This window comes from Elephas maximus, chromosome 1 (assembly GCF_024166365.1).
Source record: "Elephas maximus indicus isolate mEleMax1 chromosome 1, mEleMax1 primary haplotype, whole genome shotgun sequence".
Taxonomy (NCBI): domain Eukaryota; kingdom Metazoa; phylum Chordata; class Mammalia; order Proboscidea; family Elephantidae; genus Elephas; species Elephas maximus.
The window spans coordinates 89,695,797-89,714,515 of record NC_064819.1 but is presented as its reverse complement, the minus strand read 5'-3'; the positions used below and the strand labels follow the sequence as shown (position 1 = coordinate 89,714,515).

The window sequence follows — 18,719 nt, the reverse complement described above, 5'->3', positions numbered from 1 at the left end:
CAGGAAATACATCTGTGTCGAGAGAGCCAGGCCCAAAATACAAAACATAGCTGATAACATATCCCTATACCTTCTTGGAGCCTTGGTGGTGAAGTGGTTAAGAGCTAGGCTGCTAACCAGAAGGTTGGCAGTTCGAATCCACCAGCTGCTCCTTGGAAACCCTATGGGGCAGTTTTACTCTGTCTTATAGAGTTGCTATGAGTCGGAATTGACTCAACTGGCAACAGGTTTGTTTTTTTTGGTTTAAACCTTCTTACTTATAGGAGCCCTGGTGGCACAGTGGTTAAGTGCTTGGCTGCTAACCAAAACACGGAGAGTTCGAACCCACCAGCTGCTCCATGGAAGAATGGCGTTGGCAGTCTGCTTTCGTAAAGATTACAGCCTTGGAAGTGCTATGGGGCAGCTTTACTCTGTCCTATAGGGTCACTATGAGTTGGAATCAACTCTATGGCAGTGGGTTTATACATTCTTATTCACATTCTGTCCATACAATCATAGCCAGCCATTTTTTGTCCTTATATTTCAGTTAAGGTATTGTCATGGGTTGAGTTGTGTCCCCCAAAATGTATGTATCAATTTGGCTGAGCCATGATTCCTGGTATAGTGTGATCATCCACTTTTCATCATCTGATGTGATTTTCCTCTGTATTGTAAATCCTGCCTCTATAACGTTAACGAGGGGGGATGGGCAGCAGTTGTGTTGATGAGGCAGGACTTAATCTACAGGATTGTATTTTGAGCCACTTTCTTTTGGGATATAAAAGAGAGCAGTGAGCAGAGAAACAGAAGGATGTCATACCACCAGGAAAGCAGTCCCAGGAGCAGAGTACATCCTTTGGACCCAGGGTTCCTGTGTGGAGAAACTCCTAGTCCAGGGAAAGATTGATGACAAGGAACTTCCCCCAGAGCTGACACAGAAAGAAAGCTTTCCCCTGGAGCTGATGCCCTGAATTTGGGCTTCTGTTCTACTAGACAGGAAAAAAAAAAAAAAAAAAAAAACCAAACCCAGTGCTGTCGAGTCGTTTCCGACTCATAGCGACCCTATAGGACAGAGTAGAACTGCCCCGTAGAGTTTCCAAGGAGCGCCTGGCGGATTCGAACTGCCAGACCTTTGGTTTGCAGCCGTGGCACTTAACCACTATGCCACCGGGGTTTTCCTAGTAGACAGTGAGAAAATAAATTGCTCTTCGTTAAAGCCATTCACTTGTGGTATTTCTGTTACAGCAGCTCTAGATAACTAAGACAGGCATGAAAGTATCTTCACTGGTTTTACAATGCCCTTCCAATGAATTCAGAGTTTGTTTCTTCCTCTATCCTCTCTCCCAGAACTTTCCACTACCTTCTAAACAAGGTCACACACATGTCCTTTTCTCAAGACAGGTGGTAGCATGATAAAATTTCTTTAAGTTACTAACAAAGAGGTTCCCAGAGAAGGGGGACTGGGAGTTCCCTTTTAATACCAGGGCACTGGAGTCCCTGGAGGGCCAAGGGCTCTGTAGCAGTTCCCTGTTGTCTGCTGGACAGAGAATCTACATTTCTTGGACCTCAAACACTCTGAGATTTAGCCCTTATAGAGTACTGAGTGTGGAGTTGGGAGATTTGCTTTGAATCCGAACTCTGCCACATATGACTGGCTGACAGTGGGAAAACCATTACTCTTAGGATCCTCAACAGAGATATCAAAACTTTTTCACCTGATTGTTCAAATGAGAAAAGGAATGTTAAAGCACTTTATAAGCATAAAATGCTACACAGCATGATGGATTGTTATTGCTCTTCTATTGTTTTCTTCCCCTACTTTCATACTGTACCATAAACTGCTACCAAACAGAAGCATGGAAACCCCATATTTCAGGTTTAAAATGCAAAAGAAAGGAATGAAAAGAGAGAGGTTAGTAGACATTAAAAAAAAACAGCAAATGGAAAATTTAGGCTTAATAATAAAGTGTCTGAGTTTGGCCAAGTACTTACCTATTTGATGAACTTATTTGAAATTCTGGGCACAGGATACTGTTGTGGGCAGGATCTGGGGTGAGCTAGCATAATGGAGACTATGGCAAGTGTAAAGTTGCCACAGTAAGAGTAGTAGTAAAAATAGTAGTATCCAAACCTGTGTAACTTTGGGGGAGGGGGGTGGATAATGCAAATCAAGGTCAGCCCAAGTCTGATCCCTGTGAGGTACAGGTCAGACTTACCTCCACTCTCCAACCTTTTTACCAATTCTGACACCAGCTGTCCCTCCCACGGCATTCTGTGCTTCTCTTCTTGGTTCGATAATCCATTGCAATGGCTACACAGAACTCACAGACCATACTTACAGTTAAGTGGTTTATTAAGGAACAGGGCTCAACTTGGGATCAGAATCAATAGGCTACAACTCAGGATCAGGATCAAAGTCTCGCTTTTTTAGTGTAGGACAACTCTTTCAGCAACTCTTGACTGTACAGGCTTCCTCTCAGCCCCCTGAGAACAGTATCCTCTTGGCCCTGCTGCCTGTCACTGCTGACTTTGCCCCTGGGCCCCTTCCAGGCCTCTTGCTGACTTCAGTGTTATAGGCCTTAACCAGTGTTACAGTTCTTTTAGGAAATTCCTTGCCTCCTCTCTCTCTGTGCTCCTTCTCTTTTCTTTCTTCGTTCTGCTTCTCCTCTTGTTTCTTTCTGTCTGCAAAACCTTTGTGAGTTTGGCTGGTTATATACACAACTCCCTGTTAACTTAAAGGCATGGCCGCTCCCAGCGGGGGGGGGGGGGCACAAACTGACCAATCCCCTCTCAGCAGGCCACAGACACTTCATTTGGATTAGTAGGCTATAGTCACCTTATTTGCATAGTCTGTTGATCAATCCTTGCAAAGTGCATACCAAACAGGGCAGGCTGCAGCCCAGGACCAGACAAAAACTATCAAAACCAAGTTGTTTACAGTTTACCCAGGAAATATCAGTCAACTTGGACAAAAGTAACAAACCCTCTGGGGTATAAAACTCAGGCAAATGTAACTCTTCAGGGTTTAGGGGGAAAAAAATCTCTCAAGACGTTTTTCCAAAGACCAAGGCAAAAGGTCACATAAAGGAATTCATTTCATCACAGCAAGTCATTACCCAGGAGGCAAGGACATGATTTGTTTAAAAGTAAAGCACATTTATTCACTTATTCCATATATATCAAATCCTATTATGTGAAATCTGGACAAAGAATAAGGAAGAATTGATGCCTTTGATTTATGGTGCTGGCCAAGAATATTGAATATACTACAGGCTGCCAGAAGAATGAACAAATCTGTCTTGGAAGAAGTACAGCCAGAATGCTCCTTAGAAGCAAGGACGGCGAGACTTTGGACATGTTATCAAAAGGGACCAGTCCCTTGAGAAGGACATCATGCTTGGTAAAGTAGAGGGTCAGTGACAGAGAGGAAGACCCTCAATGAGATGGATTTATACAGTGGCTGCAAAGGTGGGCTCAAGCATAGCAACAATTGTGAGAACGGTGAAGAACTGGGCAGTCTTTAATTCTGTTGTACATAGGGTTGATATGAGTCATTTATGCACTCTTCTGGTTGCTGAGGATATAAGAATGGGTAAGACAAGTTCCTCTGCACTGTTTCAGCTTGCAATCTAGTTGTAGAGATGTTGTTGTGTGCCATCGAGTCAATTCCTACTCAGTGACCCTATAGGACAAAGTAGAACTGCCCCATGGGGTTTCCTAGGCTCTAATCTTTCTGGAAGCAGAGCAGGTAAAGACCTCTCCTCTCCCGAGGAGCCACTGGTGGCTTTGAACCACCAACCTTTTAGTTAGCAGCCAAACACTTAACTATTTTGCCACCAGGACACCTGTGATAGACACATAGATAATTATATAGGGAGGAAAAGCTAGTAGAAACATGTTTTAAGCACTACAGAAAGAATGTAGGACTGCTCAGCCCTTTAGAATAGAGCTCAAGAGTTGCTTGGAAACATTCTGAAGAGGCAGACCCTCTGAACTGAAGGATGAACAGTTGATAGGTAAGTGAGAGAGAAAGGAAATCTGGGCCCAGGGAACAACAGGCGCAAGGGACCTCAAGTGGCTAGATTAATGCGTAAGGGTTAGAGGAATGGCAATGGTTGACCATGAAGAACTGCCAAGGTCAGATCAAGTGGGACCTTGCAGAGCATGCAATTTGACTCAGACAATTTGGAGTGACAGAAGAACAAAACTGGTGGGTAAAAGGAAGTGAAAATTATTGAATTAATGAAACAGAATGAAGAAGCTCCTGTTTGCTGGGGCAAAGGGACTGAATGCTCAGGGGACACTGAACTTCTGTTAAAGGTGGTGGTTGAATGGCACAATGAACATAATTAATGTGACTGAACTGTACATGTGGAGATTGTTGAAATGAAAAATATTTGGTTACATATATACTTACCACAGTTAAAAAAAAAAAAAAAAGAAGCTTCCATTTAGATCAAAATTCAGTGTTTATAGTCATAGCATTGGCATCAACCATTTATTAAAGCATCATTGGAAATTTGAGTTCTAAATAGTTGATTCATAAAATTATGAAAATGGATCAGAGAATGCCATATAACCAGTGGTACAAAAAGGCATGAGAGTTAGCTTTCATCCAACCAAAACTGTTCAAAGGAGAAACCACCAGAAAACAGGTTGGAACCAAAATTGGCAAAAGAAAATCTGTAGGGATATATACTGAAACATCTCTGATGATAACCAGCCCCACCTGGATCTAAAGTGCAAATGATCAAGAAGCCCATCCAGTCCCTTCCATGCATGCCTCACTCTGCCGCCATTGCAAAGTGACCCTAAAGATCAATGTTCATTTGAACTTGATTCCAATTAAATAAAATATTTTGTTTGAAGATCAGGGAAGACTGTGTACTTAAATATTGAGGAGGTAGCCTTTGATAGATGTGGTTGGTCGTTTCTGATTTCATAAGCAATTGCAGAGAGCAGCTAAATAATATTTGAGTATTGGCATTTCCAAATATTTTGGTAACTTGAACCCAAGCAGCAAACTTGGCAATTGTGTGCAAAAACAATGTAGTTGCAAACCATTAGGGTTTTCCATTTGAAAATATTTCTACAAATGTAAGTTCTATCCAACCGAAACATGATTAACAAGCTATCCAAATGGATTGATAAATTATATTTTAAGAGGATTAAGTAAATCAGGAAACTTATTGGAGGAGCACACCCAGTTGATATCACTTCCCTTAGAAAGTTCTTTCACGTTAATGTAGCAGTAATTCCCAGGAATTAAGATCAAGAAAAAAATTAATCTCTGACAGGAGGAATTTGCTTCACATGGCTTCTTATTTTTTCTGTGAAGCAGGAGCTGAGATCATCTCTTTAGAGTTGGAGGAAAACACATCTTCGTTAGTGGGTTCCAAATGTACTAGGGACTCTGGCCTTTAAAAATAATGTTGAAATGTTGGATAAGATTTGAAATACAGTAACGTCATGGTCAAAGTTTCATGTTTACAAGGATTGCTGTTGTTGTTAGGTGTCATTGAGTAGGTTCTGACTCATAGCAACCCTGTGTATGACAGAACGAAACACTGCCACTAGTCCTGCACCATCCTCAAAATCATTGCTGTTTGAGCCCTTTGTTGCGGCTACTGTGTCAATCCATCTCATTAGAAACCTCTTTTGGGTAAGTATAAAGAAAAAGGGAAAATCAATAGAAAGTGTCTTAAAATATTTCACAGAACTAGGCCTCACTGGAGATTGGAGCTGAGGCAGTAAGTAGTCCTGCCAGCTCTTGTCTCTATATCTTTCTTTTTATCTGCTCATTCTTTCTTTCCACTCACTGCCTTTCTCTGTCTTTGTTCTCGTGGTAGAAGGTGACTGCTCCTCTGACTTTCCCATAACCTTGTGCTATCAACTATCCTTTCTGTCTCCTCTATATCCAGCTGCTCATTCTCAACTGGACTATCCCTGCTGACCTACAAATATGCTTAAGTCTTTCCCATCTAAATACACTACGATGCTATTTATTTGCATTCCTTCAAAACCAAGTCTCTTTTAAAATGTCTGTACCACAGTATACAATACTGGGGAACCAGCACAATTTGACCAAGGCAAGGTCATGGAAGCTTTATAGACACAACCAAACTCCCTGAGGGACTGAATTACTGGGCTGAGAGCTAGGGACCATTGTCTGGGGGGACATCTAACTCAATTGGCAAAACAGTTTATAAAGAAAATGTTCTACATCTTACTTTAGCGAATGGTGTCTGGGGTCTTAAAAGCTTGTGAGTGGCCATCTAAGATACTCCACTGGTTCTACCCAGTCTGGTGCAAGGGAGAATGAAGAAAACCAAAGACACAAGGGAAAGATTAGTCCAAAGGACTAATGAACCACGACTACCACAGCCTGTACCAGACTGAGCCCAGCACGACTAGATGGTGCTGGCTACCACCGCTGAGTGCTCTGACAGGGATCATAGAGGGTTCCGGACAGAGCTGGAGAAAAACGTGGAACAAAATTCTTACTCACAAAAAAAGATCAGACTTACCGGTCTGAAAGAGACTAGAGAAACTCCGAGAGCATGGCCCCCAGACACGCTTTTAGCTCAGTACTGAAGTCACTCCTGAGTTTCACCCTTTAGCCAAAGACTAGACAGGCCCGTAAAACCAAATCAGACTAAATGGACACACCAACCCAGGGGCAAGGACAACAGGGTAAGAGGGGCCAGGAAAGCTGGCAATGGGAAACCCAAGGTCGAGAAGGGGAAAGTGTTGACAAGCCATGGGGTTGGCAACCAAGGTCACAAAACTATGTATTAATTGTTTAGTGAAAAAATAACTTGCTCTGTAAACCTTCATCTAAAGCACAATAAAAAAAAATTTTTTTAAGTTGTCTATACCAGCTGCCTCATCATGGCTCGAATGCCCATCAATCCACCAAATTCCTTTTTGCTTAGTCATCAAAAACCTCTGTTAAAGAGAACTCCTGAGGGAACAGGAGATCAGTGGGATGCAGACCCCAAATTCTCATAAAAAGACCATACTTAATGGTCTGACTGAGACTAGAAGAATCCCGGCAGCCATGCTCCCCAGACCTTCTGTTGGCACAGGACAGGAACCATCCCCGAAGACAACTCATCAGACATGAAAGGGACTGGTCAGCAGGTGGGAGAGAGATGCTGATGAAGAGTGAGCTAATTATATCAGGTGGACACTTGAGAGTGTGTTGGCAACTCTTGTCTGGAGGGGGGATGGGAGGATAGAGAGAGAGGGCAGCTGGCAAAATTGTCACGAAAGGAGAGACTGAAAGGGCTGACTCAAGAGGGGGAGAGCAAGTGGGAGTACGGAGTAAGATGTATGTAAACTTATATGTGACAGACTGGATTTGTAAACGTTCACTTGAAGCTTAATAAAAGTTAATTAAAAAAAAAAAAAAAACCTCTGTTAAAATCCAATGTACAGTTAAGGATGGAATGGGAAAAGGAGAGGGTGTGAGCAACCTGATGGGCATTTGGCAGCAAAGGCAACATGGATGAGGGATCGACATTTCAAGGGTAGAATTCCAGTTCACAGAAAACAAGTGGGCAAGGAAGATCAATGGTTCTAAGGAATTGGGGGTCAGGCAGGGAACCAGTGGAACCCATTTAAGGAACTGGGATGGAGTACAGAAGGAACAAAGTAAGAGCTTGGTTATTGGATTTCAGATGAAGAAACAGAATAGGAATGGGAGAGATGCTGACAAAACTGGGCTGTAGAACTACTGAATTGGATTTCACTGGGGATGGGACCAATCTTAGGTTTAACTGAACTAACACTCTAGCGTTAAGAGAGCCCAAATTAGAAACAGCAGAGATCATCATATTACAAGGGCAGGAGACAAAGCAGATAATTATTATCATCCTCGTACTGTATCAGATACATGAGATAATACTTAAAACTCATTAAAGCCTGCCTGATATTATCTTTAACCATGAAAATTGAAGTGCTTGGAAAATTGAGCCTCGGAACGTGAGGTGTACAAATTGGTTAGTTGTTTTAAATAGATCTACTAATTATAAAGTCTTGTAATTGGATTAGCACCAAAAATGAGAATAAGGCTGAATAAGGGTTCATTTTATTCCTCAAGAAGGAAGCCAGAGAGCAGGCCAGCAATGACCTGATAGCATAGGCTTTCTAAAACTTCCTTGCTAACTACTGTCAATTCAAATAGTATTCATTTATTTACCTTTTATTTACATTTACTTCATTTATCATGATATCAAATATTTTTGTTGCTAGCCTCAGAGCAAAAAGGGAAAAGGAAGTGGTGTAGAAGGAGAAAGTAAAACTTCCTAAACATATATGTCAAATACTATTTTTCTCATTTAATCATCAACACAACTTGATAACCTGAAAATTAACATATCCTGACTTAGTTGAGAAAAAATTTTCTTAAGTCTCCTATATTGACAGAGTATTCTATTGAGACAGATAAGAAATTTATCCATCTCTTTTCTGGCTGGAACCATGGAGAGTGTTGAAGAGAGAAAAAAAAAAAAAGCCTACTCTTGACACATCCAAGCATCTTGAGCGAAGGAGCTGTTGGACCTGAGAGTTGGGGGCAATAGTCTTGGGGCACATCTAGGTCAACTGGCATAACATAGTTCCCCCTACCTTGGTGAGTAATGTCTGGGGTCTTGAAAGCTTGTGAGTGGCCACGTAAGTCCCATCAAGTCCGAAGCAAAGGAGAATGAAGAAAATCAAAGACACAAGGAAAATATTAGCCCAAAGGACTAAAGGACCACATGAACCACAGCCTCCACCGGCCTGAGCCCAGAAGAACTAAACAGTGCCCGACTACCACCACCATCAGCTCTGACAGGGACAACAATAGAGAATCCTGGACAGACTGGGAGAGAAATGTAGAACAAAATTCAAATTCACACACATAAAAAAGATCAAACTTACTGATCTGAGACTGGAGGAACTCCTGAGACTATGGCCCCTGGACACCCTGCCAACTCACAGTTTAAGCCAATCTTGAAACCCACTTTTCAGACAAAGATTAGACAGGCCTATAAAACAAACAATAATACATGTGAGGAACGTGCTTCTGAGTTCAATCAAATATACGACACCACATGGGCAACTCTTGCCCAAAAACTAGACAAGAAGGCAGGATGAGACAGGAAAACTGGAGGAATGGACACAGGGAATCTGAGGTGGAAAGGGGGAGAGTGCTGTCACATTTCGGGAATTGCAACCAATGTCACAAAAGAGTTCATAAATTTTTGAGTGAGAAACTAACTTGCACTGTAACTTTTCACCTAAAGAACAATAAAATTATATATATATATATATATATATATATAGGGTTGCTATGAGTTGGAATCGACTCGACGGCACTGGATTTGGGTTTTTTTTTTGGTATATATATGTAATTTTATTTATATATAAATATTTATATATACATAAATATATAAATACATATATACATATATGTATGCATATTTTATACATATACACATATGTATGTGTGTGTGTATATATACTTATAAATGTAAAAGGTTACTGCTTTGCCTGAACACTTAAGAAAACGCAAAGGAATTTCACAGAACTGAAGATCAAGTACCTGAGGAAAAAGTCTGCTCAAAAGAAGCTTTGAAAGGCAAGGAGGAAGCTTATCCGTGAAAAAGGTAGGCACTATTACAAGGAATATAGACTGATGTATAGAACTGAGATTCAAATATCTAGAATGCAAAGAAAAGTTGGCAATTTTTATGTACTTATGGAACCCAAATTGGCATCTGTTAGCAGAATCAAAGGTATCAATGGCGTGACCACAAAGGTCCAAAAGGCTTTGCAGTTTCTTCATCTTTATCGAATCTTCAATGGCACGTTTGTTAAGCTCAGCAAGGCTTCAGTTAACATGCTGAGAATTATGGAACCGTAGATTCCGCGGGGTACTTGAAGTTAGTGAATGAAATGATCTGCAAGTGGGTTATGGCAAAATCAATAAGAAGCAAATTATCCTAACGGCACTTTGATAGCATGATCTCTCGGTAAATACGGCATCATCTACATGGAGGACCTGATTAATGAGACTTATACTGTTGGAAAGGAACCCTGGTGGTGGAATGGTTAAGAGCTTGGCTGCTAACCAAAAGTTTGCCAGTATGAATTCACCAGTAGCTCCTTGGAAAACCTATAGGGCAGTTCTAGTCTATCCTGTAGGGTTGCTATGAGTCAGAATCGACTCCACAGCAACTGGTTTTATACCGTTAGAAAACACTTCAAAGAAGCAAACAACTTCCTATGGGCCTTTAAATTATGCTAAACTATGAAGAATGGAGTCCTTGAGTGGTGCAATGGTTAAGCATTGGACTACTAACCCAAAGGTTGGTGGTTCACACCCACCCAGAAGTACATTAAAAGTAACACCTGGCAATCATCTTCCAAAAGTTCACAGCCTTAAAAACCCAATGAAATAGTTATACTCTATACACATGGAGTCACCATCAGTCAGAATCGACTTGACAGCAGCTAACACAACAATGAATGAAGAAAAAGGCCACCCATTTTGTACAAAGTGGAAAGCGGCAACAAGAAAGACTAAATTAACAGACTTATTAGAAGGATGAATTAAGGTGTTTACCATGATTATTTTTGTAGCCTGGTTAGTTAATAAAATAGTAACTGCTTTCAAATTGAAGCATATTGTCATATTTGTGATTTTTCATTAGCCTACCCTTCCCCTTCACTTAACTATTATAGCAAGTCGTTGTGTATGATAAAATTAAGGCAAATCAACAACCCATTGCATGCAAATCTGGGGTCCAGTTTGTATCTTGTGAAAGAAAAATTTATTTAAGGCTTTTGTCTACAGAAAAAAAGAAATCTTAATCTTGGGCCTTTGAATTGTGTTAAAATGGGCCTGTTCTGTTTTAAGAAAGCTTATTTCGCAGATATTTGTGCATGATTTGTAGGAAAGGTATTAAAAGTTTGATTTCCAAAGGTAAAGAAAATTAAGACATTTAGCCAATGAGTTTCTTAAATTTTATTTTACTTTATATACATAAAGCTATGGGTCTGTAAGTATGGATTTTCATTGTTTTTTGCTTGCCCAGTGTCCCTTTTTCTGGTAAGCAAAATCTCACCCTCCTCCTCTTAGAGAACTGCTTTTTTCCCCCCAAGTCCCAGCCAATCTTAGATCCCATCCTCTTGCCACAGTGACTGCAGCAGTTTAGGCAGTGAATGGCTATAGGCTTGGCATATAACCCAAATATAACCCAAAAGGATGTTGGATCAGAATTCTTCCCTCTTTCAGCAAGATAGACAAGAGCATTTTTTAAAAATTTTATTACTCTAAGAACTCGAGAAATAGTTTAAACAGAGAAGAAAATATTCTTTGATATTTATGATGGGGGAGGGAGGGTGGGAGAGGGGTGTTCACTAGTTAGATAGTAGATAAGAACTACTTTAGTTGAAGGGAAAGACAATACACAATACAGGCGAGGTCAGCACAACTGGACTAAACCAAAAGCAAAGAAGTTTCCCGAATAAACTGAATGCTTTGAAGGCCAGCGTAGCAGGTGCAGGGGTTCGGGGCCCATGGTTTCAGGGGACATCTAAGTCAATTGACATAATAAAATCTATTAAGAATATAGACTGCATCCCATTTTGGAGAGTGGCGTCTGGGGTCTTAAACGCTAGCAAGCAGCCATCTAAGATGCATCAATTGGTCTCAACCCGCCTGAACCAAAGGAAAACGAAGAACACCAAGGACACAAGGTAATTATAAGCCCAAGAGACAGAAAGGGCCACATAAACCAGAGACTACCTTAGCATGAGAACAGAAGAACTAGATGGTGCCTGGCTACAACTGATGACTACCCTGACAGGGAACACAACAGAGAACCCCTGAGGGAGCAGGAGAGCAGTGGGATGCAGACTCCTAATTCTTGTAAAAAGACCAGACTTAATGGTCTGACTGAGACTAGAAGGACTCTGGTGGTCATGGCCCCCAGACCTTTGTTGGTCCAGGACAGGAACCATTCCCAAAGCCAACTCTTCAGACAGGGATTGGACTGGACAATGGGATGGAGAAGGATGCTGGTGAGGAGGGAGCTTCTTGGATCAGGTGAAATTTGAGACTATGTTGGCATCTCCTGTCTGGAAGGGAGATGAGAGGGTAGAGAGGGTTAGAAGCTGGAGGAATGGACATGAAAAGAGAAAGTGGAGGGAGGGAGGGTGAGAGGGAGCTGTCTCATTAGGGGGAGAGCAATTGGGAGTATGTAGCAAGGTATATATATAAGTTTTTGTGTGAGAGGCTGACTTGATTTGTAAACTTTCACTTAAGGCACAATAAAAAAAATTTTTTTATTGCTATGTTTTTTCTTTTGTTGTTAGTGGTTGCCATCAAGTCAGTTCTGACTCAGGGTGACCCTATGACCTTTCAGAATAAGATTACCAGGACCATCTTCTGAAGTGCCTCTGGGTGGGTTCCACCCTCCAACCTTTCAGTTAATAGTCGAGTGCTTAACCATTTGTGCTATCCAGGGAATCCAACAACAGCATTTTTTATAAAAGTTACAGAGACCCAATATGTCCCTCACTTTGGTCCTCAGGATTTAGAGAGCAATGTACTCAACTAAGTGGTCAGTAGCTTTATAATCTAAAAAAAAAACTGTGTAAATCCAAGAAGAGAATCTAGGTGTCTGGGCCAGAATTAAGTTTGAATAATTTACACCTCATTTTGGCTGGGCTGCCACCAGGACAGTATGCCAATTAGGCCAGCCTGGGTTTGCCATTAGAAGAAATAAAGAAATAGTACTTTCAGGAATTTCCAAAGTAAGCCTATACAACCTCCCACCCCTTTCATACTGATCATTACTCAGGAGTGGCCAAGACAAGCAGTAGCATTCAGTGACCAAACTGCCTTATTAAGGTGTGTGGACTAAGGGGAGGTAAGGGAGAATGGGTAAGAAATCTTTTTTTTTTTTTTTCAGTTGATTTTTGAGAAGGCCATTTCATCCTGTAAACGGTGGTAGGGAACATGGAAGGTCCACTGATGCCTTGACTTTTGGTCCGTTGTTGAATGGCTTTGCAACATAAGGCATACCATTATCAGACTGAAAATGGTCTGAAAAGCTGAAAACATGACAAATTCATTTCAAGGGCCAAAATGGTGCTCCTGGAGCATGAAGATTGGACTAGGTCACTAGATCATTGTACCCTAGAAAGATGTCAACAGTAGTGAGACATCACTGAGAGCCCTGTGAGAGGGTCCAAGGTCCAATGTAATCAATCTGCTAGGAATGGGCATAGATAATGCCCCTAGTCCTCATCGAAAGACAAATGGGTCAACTTTTGGCAGAATCACAAGTCTAAATCAGAAACAGAGTCCTTTACTTTGTTCCCAGTCTATGATTGTGAATGTCTTGCCATGTCTGGTATGAAGATGAATTTGGGCAGCAATAGGGGGAATCTGGGCTGTACAGGCTCTATCAGCAACTTGATTCTAGTCAGTCTTATCAGAGAACAGACCCTTACTGTAGACACCTGCATGAGTAACCCAGGTGGTTTGATTAGCAGCCATGATTTGTTTCCATATTTTATAGCCCTAAAGAGCAATGTCTAAAAAGTCTATAGTTTTCCAAGTAGCAGACCAAACAGCTAGCCCATGGCAACAACCCAAGAGTAAGTAAAAATAAAGGAAGGTTCTTCAAGGGGAGTATTGGCCAGAGCTATATACTTGGCTACATACTCAGAGGAGAATGGCCTTAAGTTCTGTCCACTGAGCAGAGTGACCACATCCGTTTTTGATTCTTCATAGCTGGTACCAAGGTTGCACAGCACAGTATCCAGAGACATCATCAGTTTCAGCTTAGCTGAATCATAGTGAACCAGGCCCAAGTATTTAGGGGAAACATTGTGAATTGAGAGCCTTGTTGAGCCAGTAGCTTTTCTTCAGGGGACAGAGTGGGGGATAAAGTTTTCCCCAAAGAGACAGCTGCCCTTTTTCATATAAAGCTGAGATGCCCCTTACAGCCAAGCCAATTCCATCGTTGAATATACCATTTCCATTTGACAAGCAAGTCTTGTTGGGTCCTTCCCACCTTATTAGTAGTCGAGTCCAAATTGACCTGTCCCCAACTATGACTATCAAGCCAGAGTGTCATAAGGCCTTCATGTGCCAGGTGTTCAGTTTTGACAAGAGCACAGTAGCAAGCTGATAGCTGCTTTTAAAAAGTAGTGTATCCAGTAGCTGTGTCAGGAAGGTGAAAAGTCCAACACCCTAAGGGGTGTCACTGAGTAGAGGCTACCCCCCCTTTGCCAGAGGCTGCAATCAGCAAAATCATCAGTCTCAGAGATATGTAGGTCAAAGGAGCCATTAGGGTTGTGAGGCTCTCAAGGTAAAAAGTGTACCACAGCTTGCTGAATTTTTTCCAACACAATCTGTTGATGTGGGCCTCACTCAAAGGATGCTAATTTGAAGGTTGGCTAATATAAAGGACCAAGCTGGATGCCCATGTAAGGTACATATTGTTTCCAATATTCAAAATGTCCAGTGAGGTACTGGGCCTCCATTTTGGTGAATGTCTTAGTTATCTAATCCTGCCATAATAAAAAATAGAAGATATCACAAGTAGGTGGCTTTAATGAAGAGAAATTTATTTTCTCAAAGTCCAAGGGGCTAGAAGTCTGAGGTCCTTCTTTGTCTATTTCAGCTTCTGGTAGCCAGCAATCCTTGGCGTTTCTGGGCTTGTAGATGCATCTGCCATGTCTGTCTAACTTCATATGGCCTCTTCCCCTGGTGTAAGTCTCTGTGTCTACTCTTCTTTTTTTATAACTCAGAAGTGATTAGGGTTGGACTTACGTACTCTGAGATGACCTCTGTCATGTTCAGGACCTCTGGGTAATGTGAGAGTGTTCCCTGAAGTGATTCAGTCTCTTCCTGGTTCTATCTGTGGCAGAGAAGACTCAGGCACAGCAATGATGCTTATTAAGTAGCACTCTTACAAAACAAATAGCAATGGTGCTGATGACAAGGCACACTACAGTCTGGAGTTGTACAACTGACTGACTGGAAGTTTGTCCATCTGAGAACAGGTCTCAATTTGGGGCCTGATTTGCCTTTTTCTTATCCCTGGGTTTTGGCCAGGTGTTGTTTTCATTTATCCTACTTTAAGCAAAGGACCTCTTTAAAGTGTTGAAAAGCAAAGATGTCACCCTGGAGACTGAGGTGCGCCTGACCCAAGCCATGGTATTTTCAGTCACATCATACGTGTGTGAAAGCTGGACGATGAATACAGAAGACCGAAGAAGAACTGACGCTTTTGAATTGTGGTGTTGGCGAAGAATATTGAACATACCACGGACTGCCAAAAGAACTAACAAATCTGTCTTGGAAGAAATACAACAACAAGGCTCCTTAGGAGCAAGGATTGCCAGACTGTGTCTTACATATTTTGGACACGTTGTCAGGAAGGATCAGTCCCTCGAGAAGGACATCATACTTGGTAAAGTACAGGGACAGCGGAAAAGAGGAAGACCCTCAACGAGATGGACTGACACAGTGGCTGCAGCAATGGACTCAAGCCTAGCAATGATTGTAAGGATGGTGCTGGGCCAGGCAGTGTTTCATTCTGTGGTACATAGGGTTGCTATGAGTCGGAACCAACTCAATGGCACCCAACAACAACAACAACAAAGCCAATCTTGTAAGGGTAAACATTATATTAATCCTCTGTAAAAGTTACATCTGCTGTGCTCTGGGAAGTTCCCCTTGCTGTTACCATGGTAATCTGTTTTTAAATTACCTGTTCTGGAAAGTCCCTCTGCTGTCACCAGAGCAGCCTGTTCTTTTCTGAGCAGTTTGCAGTTTCGATGTTATATCTCCTTTTTGTATATCTAGAGGACAGGTAGTGGAGTGGCTTTTCGAGAAGTGTTTAGTGGCCAAGTTTCCGTCTCTTATTAGCCATTGTGTGTCCCTAAGGCTACTATACCCCCATTAAGATAACGAAAGATCACTCCTACTTCCAAACAGGATCACTTCCACAGTACAAGGGCCAGGAATTCAACACATATTTTGGGGGCAAAATTCAATCCATAACACCTTCTATTCCTAGTTTGTTGAGTATTTTTCTCCTGAAAGAATGTTGGATTGTATCAAATGTTTTTTCCTGTGTCTTTTGATGAATTGTCGTTTTGTTGAAGAATATTGAATATACCGTGGACTGCCAGAAGAACGAATAAATCTGTTTTGGAAGAAGTACAACCAGAATGCTCCTTAGAAGCAAGGATGGCGGGCCTACATCTTACATACTTTGGACATGTTGTCAGGAGGGATCGGTTCCTGGAGAAGGACATCATGCTTGGCAGAGTACAGGGTCAGTGGAAAAGAGGAAGACCCTCAATGAGGTGGGTTGACACAGTGGTTTCAACAATGGGCTCAAACATAACAACGATTGTAAGGATGGGGCAGGACTGGGCAGTGCTCGTTCTGTTGTGCATAGGGTCGCTATGAGTCGGAGCCAACCCGATGACACCTAACAACAACAACATTGATGGGCATGGGTTTGGAAATTTGATTTTAGAGTCAACCTCTGAGAACATGGACATGCGCCTCCCACCTGAGGAGTGGGGAAAGTTGCACCCAGTCAAGAGAACCCTGCACAAAGATGGAAACCTGTAGAAACACAAGATCCTAGAGTAAGCATCATTTCTCCTCACCCCAGGAAAATGGGGGAGTTTCTGGAGAGTTATTTTTCTCTAAAGAATGCAAGACATTGTCTCCCTTCTCTGCAGAGGCCAGGATTAAGGACAGCTGTCTTCTGTTTCAGCAAGGAAGTTAAGTTTAGACTTCTCACTGACACTAGCGGCAAAAGGAGTTGGTAAGTTTTGTTTTGCTTTGTCTAGAGGAAAGGCCACTGTATGTATAATCCTCTGCCTTCACTACTTAGGAGACTAGAGAAGAAACCAAAGGCAAGACCAGTGCCTGCTGAACTACTGCATAAATCACATATAGTCTTTTCACATCTTCACATTGCTGCTGAGGATGAGTCCCCTCCTGTCAGCCATCTGGACACTCTCCGCTGCATGCCTTCAGTTAATGAATAACAGAGAATACAAGTTTTCAGGATCAACCTGAATGAAACCTAGATAGTAGAGTAATTCTGCTGGGGGAAAAACAGTGACATAATGTATTTAAAGGGCAAATAGAAAAAAAAAAATTTTTTTTTTAATAACTTTTATTAAGCTTCAAGTGAAAGTTTACAAATCCAATCAGTTTGTCACATGTAAGTTTACATACATCTCACTCCCTACTCCCACTTGCTCTCCCCCTCTTGAGTCAGCCCTTTCAGTCTCTCCTTTCTTGACAATTTTGCCGGCTTCCCTCTCTCTCTATCCTCCCATCCCCCCTCCAGACAAGAGTTGCCAACACAATCTCAAGTGTCCACCTAATATAATTAGCTCACTCTTCATCATCATCTCTCTCCCACCCGCTGACCAGTCCCTTTCATTTCTGATGAGTTGTCTTCGGGGATGGTTCCTGTCCTGTGTCAACTGAAGGTCTGGGGAGCATGGCCGCCGGGATTCCTCCAGTCTCAGTCAGACCATTAAGTTTGGTCTTTCTATGAGATTTTGGGGTCTGTATCCCACTGATCTCCTGCTCCCTCAGGGGTCCTCTGTTGTGCTCCCTGTCAGGGCAGTCATCGATTGTGGCCGGGCACCAACTAGTTCTTCTGGTCTCAGGATGATGTAGGTCTCTGGTTCATGTGGCCCTTTCTGTCTCTTGGGCTCTTAGTTGTCGTGTGGCCTTGGTGTTCTTCATTTTCCTTTGCTCCAGGTGGGTTGAGACCAATTGCTGCATCTTAGATGGCCGCTTGTTAGCATTTAAGACCCCAGACGCCACATTTCAAAGTGGGATGCAGAATGATTTCATAATAGAATTATTTTGCCAATTGACTTAGAAGTCCCCGCAAAGCATGTTCCCCAGACCCCCGCACTTGCTCCCCTGACCTTTGAAGCATTCATTTTATCCCGGAAACTTCTTTGCTTTTGGTCCAGTCCAATTGAGCTGACCTTCCATGTATTGAGTGTTGTCTTTCCCTTCACCTAAAGCAGTTCTTATCTACTGATTAATCAATAAAAAACCCTCTCCCACCCTCCCTCCCTCCCCTCCTCGTAACCACAAAAGTATGTGTTCTTCTCAGGTTTACTATTTCTCAAGATCTTATAATAGTGGTCTTATACAATATTTGTCCTTTTGCCTCTGACTAATTTCACTCAGCATAATGCCTTCCAGGTTCCTCCATGTTATGAAATGTTTCAGAGATTCGTCACTGTTCTTTATCGATGCGTAGTATTCCATTGTGTGAATCTACCACAATTTATTTACCCATTCATCCGTTGATGGACACCTTGGTTGCTTCCAGCTTTTTGCTATTGTAAACAGAGCTGCAATAAACATGGGTGTGCATATATCTGTTTGTGTGAAGGCTCTTGTATCTCTAGGGTATATTCCTAGGAGTGGGATTTCTGGGTTGTATGGTAGTTCTATTTCTAACTGTTTAAGATAACGCCAGATGGATTTCCAAAGTGGTTGTACCATTTGACATTCCCACCAGCAGTGTATGAGAGTTCCAATCTCTCTGCAGCCTCTCCAACATTTATTATTTTGTGTTTTTTGGATTAATGCCAGCCTTGCTGGTGTGAGATGGAATCTCATCGTAGTTTTAGTTTGCATTTCTCTAATGGCTAATGATCGAGAGCATTTT

At 41.9% G+C, this 18,719-nt stretch overlaps 1 pseudogene; it reads left to right on the top strand.

The window, feature by feature from the left end:
• Window positions 1-8,463: 8,463 nt before the first annotated feature.
• LOC126077575 (60S ribosomal protein L7-like) lies at window positions 8,464-10,582 on the top strand (annotated as a pseudogene).
• Window positions 10,583-18,719: the final 8,137 nt, after the last annotated feature.